The 16,001-nt window shown below is 37.2% G+C and overlaps 1 protein-coding gene across 1 annotated transcript in view; it reads right to left on the reverse strand.

Annotated features, from left to right (window-relative positions):
- TENM1 (teneurin transmembrane protein 1) overlaps nucleotides 1-12,967 on the reverse strand; it is a 608,552-nt gene extending 595,585 nt beyond the window's left edge. Inside the window, exon 1 of the mRNA XM_032620244.1 lies at nucleotides 12,914-12,967. The gene's annotated coding sequence lies outside the window, so the exon portion shown is untranslated. The remainder of the gene's footprint in view (nucleotides 1-12,913) is intronic.
- Between the last annotated feature and the right edge of the window lie 3,034 nt (nucleotides 12,968-16,001).

Genomic DNA, 16,001 nt, shown 5'->3' on the forward strand with positions numbered 1-16,001 from the left:
ATCCAAGTTATAATCCTGAAGTACTAAAATCATCTAATAGTGCCTGATCTTTCCAATTCTTTAATCCTTCTCCATATTAACTTTTTGACCTAGCTTTTTGCAAACCCTCTTAAGTCCCTGAAAATATGTTAGTGACACAAAAACCTAATTTATTCAGGTTACCCTGGGTTAGCAACTATCTTACAGATGTAGTTGGGTTCTGAGTAGTCCATATGAAAACATATGTCTAATACAGACTCCTAAAAATAGATATTCTAGTCGAAAGTCCAATTTAATTTTCTGAATTGCAGGATTAGAAACCTAACAGCTGCTTACCAACAGATTCCGTGTTAAATCAGAAGGGGATTTACTGATTCCATTACAGCTAAAAGGCAAATAACCAAATAACAACAAAAAAACCCCAAACAAACAAAAAAACCACAACTACCACCACCACAACAACCAACCACTTTTATCCTTCCAGAATAATACAACTGCATTTTCAAATGAAATTCAACCCTGTACTTCATTCATCATGAAATTCTCACTTTCTCAGAATCCTCCTTATAGTAGGCAATATATATTCATCAAATAAACAATTCCAAAGGTACATCAGGCCAATCAACCACTCGATCATAGATCAGTAAGTGTTGTTTATACGCTTAGCACTGTGCTGGGCACTCTGGAGGATTTATAAGTGAATAAGATGTGGTCCTTGCCCCTTTAGCCATTATAATCTTGTTGAAAAGATCTATCTTTGTAAAACATTTATCAACTAGCCAGCAGAATCTAGCACCTAGCCCCAAAGAAATTAAAGTAAAGAGGGAAAGCATAGAGGAGGCTATACTACAAGGAAAACTTTCAAGAAAAGGTGGGATTTCAGTAGACTTTTAAAGACAGGTAGTTTGAAAGCACAGAAGTATGAAGACAGCAGCTTGATTAAAGTACAAGGAAAGCTGGGAAAAGGAGGAATATACTTGGTTTATAAAGCAACTACCTTGTGCAGGGAACTTACAAGGGAATTTATGAAAGGAAAAGGCAAATTGGGACCAGATTTTGGAAGGTCTGAAATGCTAGTAGATTAAGGAGTTTGAATTTGAGCCAATAGCAATTAGCAGCTCTATTCCAAAACCTCTCCAAAGCACAACTTTAGCTGAGAGTGCCATTTGTCTATGGCCCTGAGATACAGTTAATTCCAACTCTTCAAGGTGAATGAGTTGAATAATGGTACAGAATATGGTAAGTATAATTAATTAAAGGAAGAAGGCCTTTTAATTTTATGTTGGGGCAACAGGATGCTCAACTATCGAAATGAAATCCAAATGGCAGCAAATAAATTGGATCACAGGAGAGTCCAACCCAGATTAAATATGGGTCCTCTTAAATCTCACTTTAAAACCAAATGTCAAGTATCAACAAACGCAGATGTACATAGTGATTTGGCTGTTTCATTACTTTGTGTAATGAGAAATCTCAAAACAGAACATTATTCTGCAGAGACAAAAGGTCTCATTTTAATGTGATTTAACATAACTGGTGTGCTCTCATCACAAATGCTTCCATTAATTTAGGTCAAGTGAACGATAAGAACTTTGACCATGTGCTCTGTCAAATGTCAAAGTCTCAAATTCCCTGGTACAGTTAGTGCCAGGTGTGAGGCAGTGGTTCTGGACACCACACGAAGACACAGAGGAGACCTGAACACAAACTGGGCTGTAATTTTCGACTTTAGATCTGATTGCTCCCTTGTCCCATTTTCAACATGGATAGTAAGGTTATTCAAGTAGAACAACATCTGACCATTTTTTAAACCACTCTGGAAAGCCTCCATCTCCTAAACCACTCTGTTTTCATCTATGTACAAGGTCAAGGCAATGATCCCTGAGTCTGTTTATTAACAGCATCAGTTGTCCATGTTCATTTTAGAAGGGATGAGTTTTTCAATTGCTTCACCTGTGATTCTATATTATGGCCAATCACCATGTGGCTTTGAACTGGGGAGTTTCATTTCAGAAAAAACTTTTTGTTTCCCACAAGGGCCTTTCTGGTTGCTGCTAGTTCTTCAACATAGCTCATTATGGTATTACTGTTATTTATTAACATAATCTACATGATGCTAGATACCATAAAGACGTATAGTCTCTGACTTCAATGAGTGTAATAGGATATAAGCATTGAAACTGGCATCAAGGGGTTTTAAGTTAGAACAGAATTAAACAGGAAGCTACGGAGAGGTTTCAAGAATAAGAGAAAGCTCAGAAACAGATAAAGATGATTTTAGCAGGAGTGCTGTGTATGGTCACTTAACATAAGACGACTGGGATCCAAAATATGAAATGTGACCAGAGGATTTGAGAAAAGAAGGTAGACATGAACAAGGATTTACAAAGAACCAATGTTAACAATAACAAGAGCAGTTACTATTTACTGAATATTTACTGCATGGCAGGCTCAATGTATAACTGCTTTCTACATATTCGTATTTAGTGTTCATAGTATCCTATGAGACAGGCCTTATTATAACCATTTGACTTATGGGAAAAGTAAGGCACAGAGAACTTAAGTAAGTTTCCTGAGATTAAATGTCAGGTTGAGGCATGAGGTTACATTCTGGTTGAGGCAATTTAACATATGCCTCCTGAGAACACAGCAACCATGGATGATTTTTAACAATACAGCAGAATTTATACAAACAAATGAGGACTGTCTTGTTCAAAGCAGTCACCTTAGGGAGCCATACACTTATTACACTGCTGCAAACATTTCAAAACTCTATTTTTAGTGACTGTGTTCTAAACCTGAAACACACTTATCCTATTCACTAGTGGAAACCTTCTATCCTTGAGGTGAAGTTTAAATTTTGTAAATACCTAAAAATAAATAAATAAATTGGAATAAAGTCTGTCAAATGAAGTTAGCTATCAAGCTATATAATTTCATTGGGGATCAAGAACATGATGTGACATGAAGAAATCAGATGGAATTTTTCTCTGAAAGGACTCCCCCCAAATTCTGGAGCAGTGGCAGCATCTTTAAAATCAGCAATAATTTCCCTAGAAGAAAACCTAACTCTATAAATTCTGGTTCTAGTATGTGCGATCATATTAAAATGCAAATCTTTATATTAAAATTAAGAGGTTATACATTTTACATCACACATTTCATGTAAGACCATTAGAGAATAATATTCCTACATGTGGATATCCATGCACAGATACATTATAAATACTACGGGTATTCAAATTATGTGGAGATCAGTATGGACTAGACTAGCTGACAAGGGCTTTATTGGAGAGATGTAGGGATGACCTGGGCTTGAAGAACGAGGGAAATTACAGTAAGTAAGGGAAAAGATCTTCCATGTAGTGTAGAAGAATCTGACTTGATGAGTTAATAAAAGTGGACTTGAAAAAGATTCTAATCCATGAAATAGAAGCCCACCTGAAACTCATTTTTAAACCAAACATCAGCAAAAGCAGATGTTAATATTACAGAACAATGAGAGACAAACATAGACAATATGGTAGACCCAGATTACAGGGGGAGGAGGGCTGCCAATGAATGCTAGCTGGGGAGTTTGAGCATGATCTAAAGTTAGCCTAGGGACTTCCCTGGTGGCGCAGTGATTAAGAATCCGCCTCCCAATGCAGGGGACACAGGTTCATTCCCTGGTCCGAGAAGATCCCACATGCTGCGGAGCAACTAAGCCTGTGTGCCACAACTACTGAAGCCCGAGCGCTGCAATAAGAAGCCCGTGCACCGCAACCAAGAGTAGCCCCTGCTCGCTGCAACTAGAGAAAGCCGGTGCATAGCAACGAAGACCCATGCAGCCAAAAAAAAAAAAAGTACAAAAAAAGCACAAAGTTAGCCTATTATCCCTCCACCTGTGATTTTGTAAGTCTCAAGGATCTGTCAAGGCCCACTAATAAATGTCTTGCTCTACAAAGGCAATTTAAGAAAAGTAACATGGATACTTCAAATTCTCTCTCCCTTGAGTAAAGGCCCTCCCACTGACCTTGCTTTAAAGACAGGGCGAGCTGGCAAGATCGAAAAGGGGCCATCAGCAGCGTGTAGATAAGCTTTTATAAATGCCTTATTGGCTTTCAAAAGGATGAACAAGGGCTTCCCTGGTGGCGCAGTGGTTGAGAGTCTGCCTGCCGATGCAGGGGACACGGGTTCGTGCCCCGGTCCGGGAAGATCCCACATGCCGTGGAGCAGCTGGGCCCGTGAGCCATGGCCGCTGAGCCTGCGCGTCCGGAGCCTGTGCTCCGCAACGGGAGAGGCCACAACAGTGAGAGGCCCGCGTACCGCAAAAAAAACAAAAACAAAAACAAAAGGATGAACAAGTTTTCAGGTAGAATTCAGTACATGCAGAGAATTCTTTTTACTAAGTATGAGTTTCCTTGGTTATTGGATAATTATTTTCTATATAAAATATGGTCCTAAAAAAACCTTGCTATTTTCTTAAAGTAAATACTTGTTTACACTACTCTACTGAAAATCTTTAAAATGCAAGACAATAATGAATCCCATTTCACAGTGCATTGTAAATCATATTAGTAACTTCTGGTGTTCTCCAGGTTCAATAGGTGATAGCTTATTATTCATTTTCAGCATAAACTAAGTCATTAAAATTACAAATTTACAAGTAAGCTACAAAAATTATGCTTATCTTCAAGATTATGATTTTAATAATTGAAAATACTATCTGACCTAGAGGAAGGAAAATGCTGAAACTTGAAAGTTCATCTGAAATTCATGGTTGAGAATAACAGAAGTCTCTGAACACTGGGGCCATCTTTTTATTTATGTCAGAATAGAAAAATATAGAATACATGAACAAAGAAAATTACATTGTTTTGTGGAATTTATAGTTCCAGAATTCCTTTAAAACCATCATACTTCCAAAATGCATACGTTACAAATATGAGAGGAGCAAGTTAATGTACATCGAGTTAGAGTCTGGCATGAACAGATGTTTGCCTTAATATCAAAATAGTAAGTTTGTTTTTTTCACTAAGTGATAAACTGTATGGAAAATTCTGAACTCTGTTTGAGTCTGCTTTTTCATATAAAATGAGAAATGACCATGTACATGTTGTATTTGTTGCAGCCAGATGGTTTTTTGCTGGCCCACAAGCCCAGCCATCTAAGAAGTATATTCTAAAATAAAGTGTTTCCCAAACTCACCTTGAGCTGCTGACTCTATGAGGGTGAGGGTTCTGTTTCTCGTTTTTGAGACTTCCAACGGCTTCTAATCGCAACCAGAGACTGACTCCACTGGAATTCACTTTACTGTACCTGAATGAGCTCAATTTTTTCCCCCACCTGTTTCAATTCAAATTAGTGTCTTGATTAAACTCCAGAGAGGACTTTGCTTACAAGCCTGCCAAGGGCTTGCCCGCTGTCCTAAGAGTGTATTCCAGTCATCCCATATGTACATGTGCAACCTTGTTTTTATTTATTTTTGTCTAATTTCAATTCTTTTCAAATTCTGCTATATATTTGAAAGGATCCTCGCACATATAAATTTATGAGATGAGGGAGGCAAATCCAAGCATCAGAAACAGTGAATAATGTGGATTAACTAAAACACCCCTCCAGCCTCCCTTGCAAAGTATAAGGAAGCAGGGCCCACCATAGTTAGCTACCTTTTATCATCTCCTTTGGTCCCACAATATCCTTTCCATACGAGATAGGACACACTTGGCTGACTGTGTCAGGTGAGATTTATTGACTGAAATGATAGTCTTAGAACTATTTGCTAGACTTCAGTTTCCTTGTCTGTAAAATGAGGTAGTTAGGACTAAATGATGTGCAAATTCTTTCCCCTGCTTTAACCATCTACAATTCAACTCACTTTAAATGTGCTCTATAATTTGATTTAATAATCTACACACATTTAGAAAATTATCTTCAACAAACATATGATAGGCACTGGGGAGACAAAGAGGTCTAAGAGTCTACAGGTGGCTAGAAACCCAGTTAGAGAAATAAGATTTTATCCATACAAGGATACAAAACAGTGCAGGGGGGCTTCCCTGGTGGCACAGTGGTTGAGAGTCCACCTGCCGATGCAGTGGACACGGGTTCGTGCCCCGGTACGGGAAGATCCCACATGCCACGGAGCGGCTGGGCCCGTGACCCATGGCCGCTGAGCCTGCGCGTCCGGAGCCTGTGCTCCGCAACGGGAGAGGCCACAGCAGTGAGAGGCCCGTGTACCGCAAAAAAAAAAACAAAACAGTGCAGGGTAGGAAAAGGCTACTATGTACCAAAATGAGAAGCACAGTGCATAGAGTGGAGTCCCTTAACTCCCACTCCCACCAATCCACACTGGACTAAGAACTAAGCAAAAAAATAAACTTTCATTGTGTTTAACCACTGTGATTTGAGGGTGGTTTGTTACAGCAGTATTGCTTACCCTAACTTCGTATGTACTTCTACATATACCTTTACCTCTATTTGTCTAAAGAGGTTACACACACACAGGCACACGCACACACTTCAGGTCAAAGCATGAGGCCCTACTGCTCATCAGGAAGTTATCTATCAATACGACCCCCATCCCCCCACCCCCATGACTAAATTGATCGCACTGGGGAGTATAGGTATAGCTATTGAATTTTCATCCCTCCTAGACTATAAGCCCCAGGAAGGCAGGGGTCCTGTCTTTTATATTCATCACTGCCTTCTCAGTAGCTAGTGCCAGGATCATAGTAGGTGTCCAGTAAATATTTGTTTAGTCAATGAAGGAGGCCTTAAATTACATGGTGCTTCTCACCTGGGCTTCCTGCACCATCCTTGCACCTATCACTTTATACTGTAATTGCTATATATTGTCTGTCTCCTTCTTTAGAGAGCAAGGTGCTCAGTAAGTATTTGTTTAATCAAGGTCTGAACTCAGTGAATGTTTTCATACTGTAAGTGGAGAATGCCTTCTGGGGCCAACAAAAGAGTTCTTGCCTTGTGTACATAAAGGCCCTCAGTCAAACCTGCCCTCTTAAGTCGCTTTCCCTTCCCCTGAGTGACTGAGGGTCCTTCCCTGCTTAAGACAAAGCTCAAAAGTGTCTTGGTACCCCCAAATCTCCTGAACCTTGTCCTTGTTCATTGCAAACTGGCCTGTAACCTGCCCTAGACTGAAAGCCTGGTTTTCTGCCAGAGTCCCCAATATCATTAAGAATGGTGGTGGCCAGGGGCTGGGAGTGGGGGGAATGAGAGAGATGTTGGTCAAAGGGTACAAACTTCCAGTTATAAGATGAATAAGTTCTGGGGACCCTGCAGCGTGGTGACGATAGTCAACAATACTCTACTGTGTACCTCAAATTTGTTGAGAGTAAATCTTGTGTTCTCACCACACAAAAAGGGTAACTATGTGAGGTGCTAGATGTGCTAATTAGCTTGTGATCAACATTTCTCAATGTATACATATATCCAATCATATGTTGTATGCCTTAAATATTATACAATTTTTGTCAATTATACCTCGGTAAAGCTTAAAAATAGCCTCAACATTTATTGGTGTACATCTGACTCATAAAAGTAAGCCCTTTCCAAATGGGTTTCAGTTAAAATACTTCATATAGATTTAGATGAAAATAAAAGAAGAAAATGAACCACTTCCGTAAGACCTGCTCCTTCATCTCTTCCTCTTTACTAGACTCTGTTGTAGCAACTGCCAGAGAAAGACCCAGTAAATGGGTCCTTCCTTTACACACCCAAGTGAGTCTACTAATTAAAGGGCCCTCTGGTTTCTACAATTCACTTCTTCATAACTTGACTTAACTCTTGACTGTCCCAAGAGATTTGTTAAATGAAACTGGAAATTTTTCACAGTCCTAATGGCTCTAGAATTGAATAAATTAAAAGTAGGCAGGAAAGGAAACATTGTAAATGATATAAACCTATTGCAATACTGACTCATTGTACAAAGTGAGAACATGCCTTTGATTTGCCAGCAGGACAGCGCCAGTACATCTCATACTACAGCTGTCATGATTAGAAATGGCCATGGTGTCTATAAAGCCAAAAGCTTCTGCTATTTTTTGATGGGGCGACAGAAATAGGGAGAAAGTTCGAGGAAATTACCTGTAATGCTATGTCTGATCCTGCGTTTCCATGAACATTTGGGAAGAACTTTTGCCAAGCGTTAGCATAAAAAGTGAAATGCGATCAACAAAATGGCCTTCCTCATTAAGAAATGTAAGAACAGAGGGTTATATTGCTTTGCACTTAGAATACATATATAATGCCAAGTATTCAATTAGAGAAAAGTTCCCAAATTTCCATTTTCTCATCAATCCCCCCCTGTATGGAAATAATTCTCCTCTTCTCTAATTCAACAAGTTAATAGAGGAATGTAGAGCATTGTGAATTCCTCTGAAGAAGCTTGATTTAGGATTTTATTTTCAAGTTATAAGATGTTAGCCACCTCTACCATAGAGCCTCAAGGGACAGAGTTTGGGCTGCTTTATAATTTTTGGAAGCCTCAGCCTGATGACTATGGTTTCCTTTTGCTTTTTACCAAAACTGAGAAGGACATTTCTACTTTAGTAACTAGTTCTAGTTAAATAGTAACTGAACCCGAACTCTGTGATCCAGTAAATTGAGTGCTTTTATATATGCTGCGGGCATGGAGATGGGATGCAACCCATCATCTATAGATAAGCAGACCCTGCTAGAGAATATCCTTGTCACAAAAAAACAATAAGCCGTCCACAACAACTCAGAAGATGTGTCTAAAAATACCTGCACAATGAAAGGTTCTCACTGCATGCCATAAGCATGCCTTGTGTGGATGGGACTATCGTGGCACGCAGCAAGGCTCTCAGGTCATTAAGATAGTAGACACATTCTCAGCTCCTACGTCAATCTACTCACCCTGTGTAAACAGTGCTCAAAAGATGGAGAAGCAGGTTAAGTCAAGCAATGATACAATCTCTGTTAACTTCTTCCTATTAGTATAGAGTTAAGAGAGAATTAACACAATGCTAACGATAGAGAGTTTTCATACTGCACTTCAGTCTATGTAGATCGACACAATAGGTTAGAGCAGTGGTTTGTGATTTTAAAAACTGAGCATGCATCAAAATCATTTGGGGGGGCTTGTTAAGTCTGGGATAGGACCTGTGGATTTGCATTTCGAGCAAGTTCCCAGATGATGTCAATGCTGCTGGTTCAAGGAACACACGTTGAGAATTACTGTGCTAGAGCACGGTCATAATCAGCCTAAGGTTTTAAGTTCAAATCTCATTTCAATCAGTTGGTTTTACACAAAGAAAAATTCTGATGTGATCACCCTAACCAGATATGACAGTCCAACATTTGTCTGCCCTAGGTTACAGGGAGGACAAGATGGCCAAATAGGCACGCTTCTTTGTAATCTTATGTCCTGTTCTGTACAATCATGCAAACATGTCTAAATTGTAACTGCAGCTTTACATACAAAGAGCATACCACTTTTTTTAATTTTTAAAACTTTTAATTCAAAAAATTTTCAAACACATTAAAAATAGAATAGTATAATAGACACCCACATACCTAGATTGAATAATTATTAATATTTTGCTAAATTTGCTTTATTTTTCTTTTTTGCTGGAGTATTTTAAAGTAAATCCCAGAAATATCTCTCCCCAAAGTATTTCTGTATATAAAAAGAACATAACCTTTTATATTGTACTTTTACTTTCAAAATATTTAAATTTCTACTATTTTCTCAACATCTATTAAGAACGTAGGTCAAGAGATCTTCCTTTTTTTAAGACAAAGAAACTAAAGAAATGTTCAAAAGATTGGTCCGAGATACCAAGGCAAGTTTGTAACAGAACAGAAACGATGGATCCCTTTTCTGTGTCAGACATTGGGCTAGGCACTAGGAATAAGGTAATGACAACTTGCCTGCCTCTTAGCTCAATGCCCTTTCCAGGAAACTAAGTTGCTGTTCAAAATTCATTCCAAAAGAATACTGAAAGAAATTAGACTGAGTCAGCATTAGCCAAAGTGTGTTCCACGTAATACTCATTCATTAGGATGCTAATAGGTGTTACACACACCCACAAAAAGACTGCTATGGTCAAATAAGTTTGGGAAACCCTGGTTCGAATAAACAGGTTTCTTTGTTGCAGAACGTTATAGAGCCTCTAATTAACTAATATACATTGGGAATCTCCAAGATAATATTACAGTTTGTATGCAGTATTTCTCCATTGTATTAAAGGATGAACTTTTTTTTTTTTTTTGCTTTTTTTTTGTTTTTAATTTATTTTTTTAACATTTTTTTAAACATCTTTATTGGGGTATAATTGCTTTACAATGGTGTGTTAGTTTCTGCTTTATAACAACGTGAATCAGTTATACATATACATATGTTCCCATATCTCTTCCCTCTTGCGTCTCCCTCCCTCCCACCCTCCCTATCCCATCCCTCCCACCCTCCCCATCCTATCCCTCCAGGCGGTCACAAAGCACCGAGCTGATCTCCCTGTGCTATGCGGCTGCTTCCCACTAGCTATCTACCTTACAGTTTGGTAGTGTATATATGTCCATTCCTCTCTCTCGCTTTGTCACAGCTCACCCTTCCCCCTCCCCATATCCTCATTAACTTAGAAGTGTTTCAATAAAATCCTGCAGATATATTTATCAATGATTAAGCCTGATCCTTTCATCCTTTAGACAGAAAGCTATGCTTTCAATCCATAGAAAATAGATGCCCAAAATGTAATGTATATTCATTATGGAAGAATTGTTTTCTTTAAAGGATGAACTTTTGATTGTTGTTGCTGTGTGTGTATTATTTTTGTTGTTTAAGGGGTATCTCTAGAATATATTTTGATAAATGCTCCACTAAGAGAATCTAGGGTTTGCTTTACTTTACATGTTGAAGAAAACTTTCAAGGAAAAATGATGGAATATTCCAGTGAGAGAAACTAAGAACAGATTCCTGTCCACTTTCAAATATTAAAATGAGACTACCCATGTAGAAGTGAACTGCTTCCTTACAACTTAAAAATATTAAAGTAGATTTTCAAATTAAATATATTTATAACTGTACTTTAAAATAAAAGCATCATATAATTATAATAATTTCATCATACCATCATACCCAGAGCCAGTTTTTTAGGTTGTAATAATTTAATTAAAGTGTTCTTTTTGATATATATCTTGATAATCTCATTATAGTAAATTGGAAAGTGACTTAGATATTCACAGAATAGTATAATAATTATATTTGCAAAAAACACTCTAAATCAAGTGAGAATTATATTTAACCCGAATTATACATTGTTATCCCTAAAATCAATTTAAATAAAGGCTAAAGGAAGGAAACATGAAAACACTGATATGGCACAAGACCAAAGATGGGTGTGCATGAGATCAAAACAATTCATGGATATTAGCTGAGGTCATCTGGTGTCTAGTTGATTGATTATCATGGTATTTTAGCTTTATCTAAAAATATACGCGATGGCTAGAGCAACAAGCTTGTCAAGCATCTGATTTACAGATGAAAATAAACCACCAGATATTTTCAAAGTATCTGAAAGTTGGGCATTGTATAGATTGACTACGTAGTTAACAGGCAACATTTCACTTTTTCTATGAGTGGTTTTTTTTATCCGGAAGACAGAACACCAAAATATTCAATAGCTACAGTTCTGTCTAGTGCTGGCTGAGGACGAAGATTCAGAGAAGTCCCTTATGAAGTTACCTAATCCTCCTGCACCTCACTGTCCCTCATCTCCAAAGCAGCTGGTAACATGTTTAGATTTATATGATGATAAACAGAAAAGACAAAACTGGTTATCTCAAAAATCAAGATGTCTACGCAAATGGGGATGGGCAATCATAAATGTAGAGTAACTACAAAATGATTGCTTTAGGTTAGAATTTTAGACACTTTATCTAAATTTTATTGCTGTAGAAATTTTGTTTCAAGACAGTGAATTTTAAAGTGAGCCTGATAAATATCTTAGTATTTAATTTTAATAATAATCAGTGCTTAATACTTTAATCTGCAATAACCTTAAAATACATAATTCATATTACAGTAACCACTAAAGATCCTGATTATTCATTTCTGCCTTTGGTTAACATGAAGAGCTAATATTGGATGTCAATTAGTAAAATGGTGTTTTCACACCTTTCCACCAAAAAATTTCACGGGGTAATTTGTGTTTTCCTTTATTTAGGAGGCCAGGATATGCCACAATGATAAACGATGGTCTGTGCTTGAGTGATATTATGTGATAAACTCAGAAATCAGTTTAAGTTTGGTATTTATTTTAGGTTGATTAAATCAAAGGGTAAAGATTTCTGAGTCACAGTGCTCTTCAACCTGAAAAAAATCAGTAAGTCCTAGTTAACTGACAGGCAACAACCTAACCCGATTAAGCGTGTGAACCCTGGGCTGCTACAGCATTTCAGCAAGCTTAATCCACAAGTGGATGATACAACAGAAAACACTGCTATTACATATTTTTTGCATGATGCTAAACCTATCATTTGGGTGAAAATAAAACAAATATCTACAAGGAGAATTAATACATATCTCTAAGCTTCTTTCCTAGAGCTGTAATTGCCTAGATATTAATCTTCTCATAAAAACTTCCTCCTTTAAATCTAATAGTTCATATATCAATAGACACTTGAAGCACAGAAATGTGCAGTAATGTAATTTTTTAAATTAATTCAATAGAAATAAAAACAAGCTATGGTTTATAATAAAGATTATGATCTGATCCTCAATAGTTTAACCAGGTATCTCTCCACCGAGTTTTAGCTTTTTCATCTGCAAAATGGGAATAATATAATCATATCCCAGTGTTGAAAAGATAAATTGAGAAAAAATGCAAGGTATTATAATTTTACACTTGTTAACAATAAAAGGCTTTTCAGATTTGTATGTGGCCATTTTTAAAGGTAGTAGTCTTCTGCTTACCTATTTCTGGGCTTTCATATGGACCAGCGGTTTCCAAACTGAAGCTTTCTATCTCTACAACAGAATGGAAAACTGTAATTTTGTAATACACATTAAAATAACTATATAATTATTATTTAACCTTTGTTGAAGTTACTCTTTGAGAAACACTGATTTAGCAAAAAAGAAAGAGAAAAATTTAAATGGGTAGCTTGACTGAATACTTGACTTTTCACTGATTGGTTTTGGCATCTCTTAGACCACTGATTCTCAACTGGGGGCCTAATTCTCCAGGGTTGGATTTCAAAATCTCAAGAACAATGTTATATGGAGTGTAACTTGAAAAAGCATACTTACTATCATAATATAATTTTATATATGTAAAATGGAAAAGATTAAATATGTTCATAAAAGAATCTACAGAAAATAACACTCTCAAGGGAGTTCAGGGCCATAGGTTTTTATGTTTCTTAAAAGGAGATATGTGTTTGAATAGGTTAAAAAATAGTTCAAAGGTTTATCCCAGCTCCCAAAAGGCTCTGGGGAAAGGTTTCTGTTATGCCTGGATCACTAATCTGTTAACAGGTTCTGTAAATTGCTAGCATTAGCAACTGGCCCACAGTGATGCTCTGAAGATTCACTGACACACAGTAAAGAGAACAGCTAGCAAAGCAATCACCACCACTATTAAAATCAAGCAATGAAGAGCAGGCTGTCAAAAAGCAAATCAAGACAACCTTACATGGTAGATAATCTAGGATTGCCAGATTCAGCAACTAAGTCCCAGATGGGACATACTTACACTAAAAAGAAATATTAATTGTTTCTCTGAAGTTACAATTGACTGGGCATCTTGTATTTTATCTGGCAACACTTAGTGAAACCTTCCCTCTAGAGCATCAATAAGATTACACTTCCCAAGGGATTATGCAATATATCATAGAGCATACATGTAATATATCAGAGCAAGCAATTCAACTTGATCATTTATTCAGAAAATGTTCTTGCTCCCAGTGTTGCCCAATAGCTCTTTAATGAGAAAAAGCTGTGCTGTACATTAGTTGCAGCTGTCACTGCTGAGCTCCAACCTATAAAATAAAAACTGACCCCTTTATGGAGGAATCATTATTAACCTTAAAAGTTCCATATATATGCTTTGATATATTATCAATACTTTCTTTGTTTTGAGAGTGCAGCCTTATACTGGGACACAGTCTAAATAGCCAATCACCTACCCAACCCAAGTCAATGGAAATTAGGATTGAGGAAGCAAGGTAAATTAATTAAAAGAAACATGGTGCTGTAGAGGAAAGGGCAGTGAGTGGAAGGGGATTCAATTCTTTCCTCTTCTACCATTAACTTGTTGTGTGACCATGTAAAAGTCATTTCACCTCTTTGGGCCCCAGGTTCAAAAATAGTAAATAACAATAAGTTAGACAACTGACTTACTCATCAGTTGTTTACTGAGCACCTTTTATACACTAGACCCAGAGCTAATCAATCGAGACACACCTCTCAAGGGGCTCACAGTCCACTATGCTTCTGGTTCGAATATTCTACAATTTGGATTTTGAAATGACTTTTCCGGTCTTATCTATAGGGGAAAAAACATCTCTAAAACTCACAACGTTACTTATCCAAACTTCTCCAAATTCTCTGTAAAAGTCTGAGTAACTTAAAAATTAAAAGCAGACTATTTCAATGGTAAATCTCCTAACTCCTTCCTCAAAACTAACACTAAACCCATGTAAAATTAACTAAGTTACAAACCTTAGAGATGATGACACTGCAGTCTTTGAAATTTGCATCCTTTCTTTAGTGTGTCACAACTGTAATGTTAAAGTGTAGATAACCTTTTGAATATTGTCTTATTAAGAATCACTTGAATTATAGGTCACATGTAAAGCAGTTTAAAGGCCTTATTGACAAGCACCTCCCTGCAGACTAATATGAGTGGACAGATCTTAGCTTGTCGGTTCAGCTTGGATGAAAACATACAATTAACAGATTGAACAAGCAATATAGATGTTTCACATCAACCTTTGACAAATGAAAGGTAAGCAGAGCTGTATGACTCTCATAAATTGCTGATTTTGTTGTGCTGAAGCTTGTGTTATATTGAAAATGCTTTACATCTGTGAATGGAAAATGAAAATCCTGTCAACCATAGCCAAATGTGTTTTGCACATAAGACAACGTGCACTACTTCAGTATGGACATAAAGTCAATGAATACCCCACAAACCCAGGCCACTGCAGGTGGGCATTTTAGCATTAGTGCCAGGGAGGCTCAAAAATAAAAACAAAAAGCAAAACATAAAATAAACCAAACAAACCCCACTGAATTGCAAATTTACACTATGACTAATTCTATGCTCAAAGAACAATTCCCCTTTTAAAAATAAACCTATATGGGCAGAAGACCTAAATAGACATTTCTCCAAAGAAGATATACAGACTGCCAACAAACACATGAAAGAATGCTCAACATCATTAACCATTAGAGAAATGCAAATCAAAACTACAATGAGATATCATCTCACACCAGTCAGAATGGCCATCATCAAAAAATCTAGAAACAATAAATGCTGGAGAAGGTGTGGAGAAAAGGGAACACTCTTGCACTGCTGGTGGGAATGTGAATTGGTTCAGCCACTATGGAGAACAGTATGGAGGTTCCTTAAAAAACTACAAATAGAACTACCATATGACCCAGCAATCCCACTACTGGGCATATACCCTGAGAAAACCAAAATTCAAAAAGAGTCACGTACCAAAATGTTCATTGCAGCTCTATTTACAATAGCCCGGAGATGGAAACAACCTAAGTGCCCATCATCAGATGAACGGATAAAGAAGATGTGGCACATATATACAATGGAATATTACTCAGCCATAAAAAGAAACGAAATTGAGCTATTTGTAAAGAGGTGGATAGACCTAGAGTCTGTCATACAGAGTGAAGTAAGTCAGAAAGAAAAAGACAAATACCGTATGCTAACACATATATATGGAATTTAAGAAAAAAAAATGTCATGAAGAACCTAGGGGTAAGACAGGAATAAAGACGCAGACCTACTGGAGAACGGACTTGAGGATATGGGGAGGGG

The sequence above is a fragment of the Phocoena sinus genome, chromosome X, assembly GCF_008692025.1.
Source record: "Phocoena sinus isolate mPhoSin1 chromosome X, mPhoSin1.pri, whole genome shotgun sequence".
NCBI classification, from domain to species: domain Eukaryota; kingdom Metazoa; phylum Chordata; class Mammalia; order Artiodactyla; family Phocoenidae; genus Phocoena; species Phocoena sinus.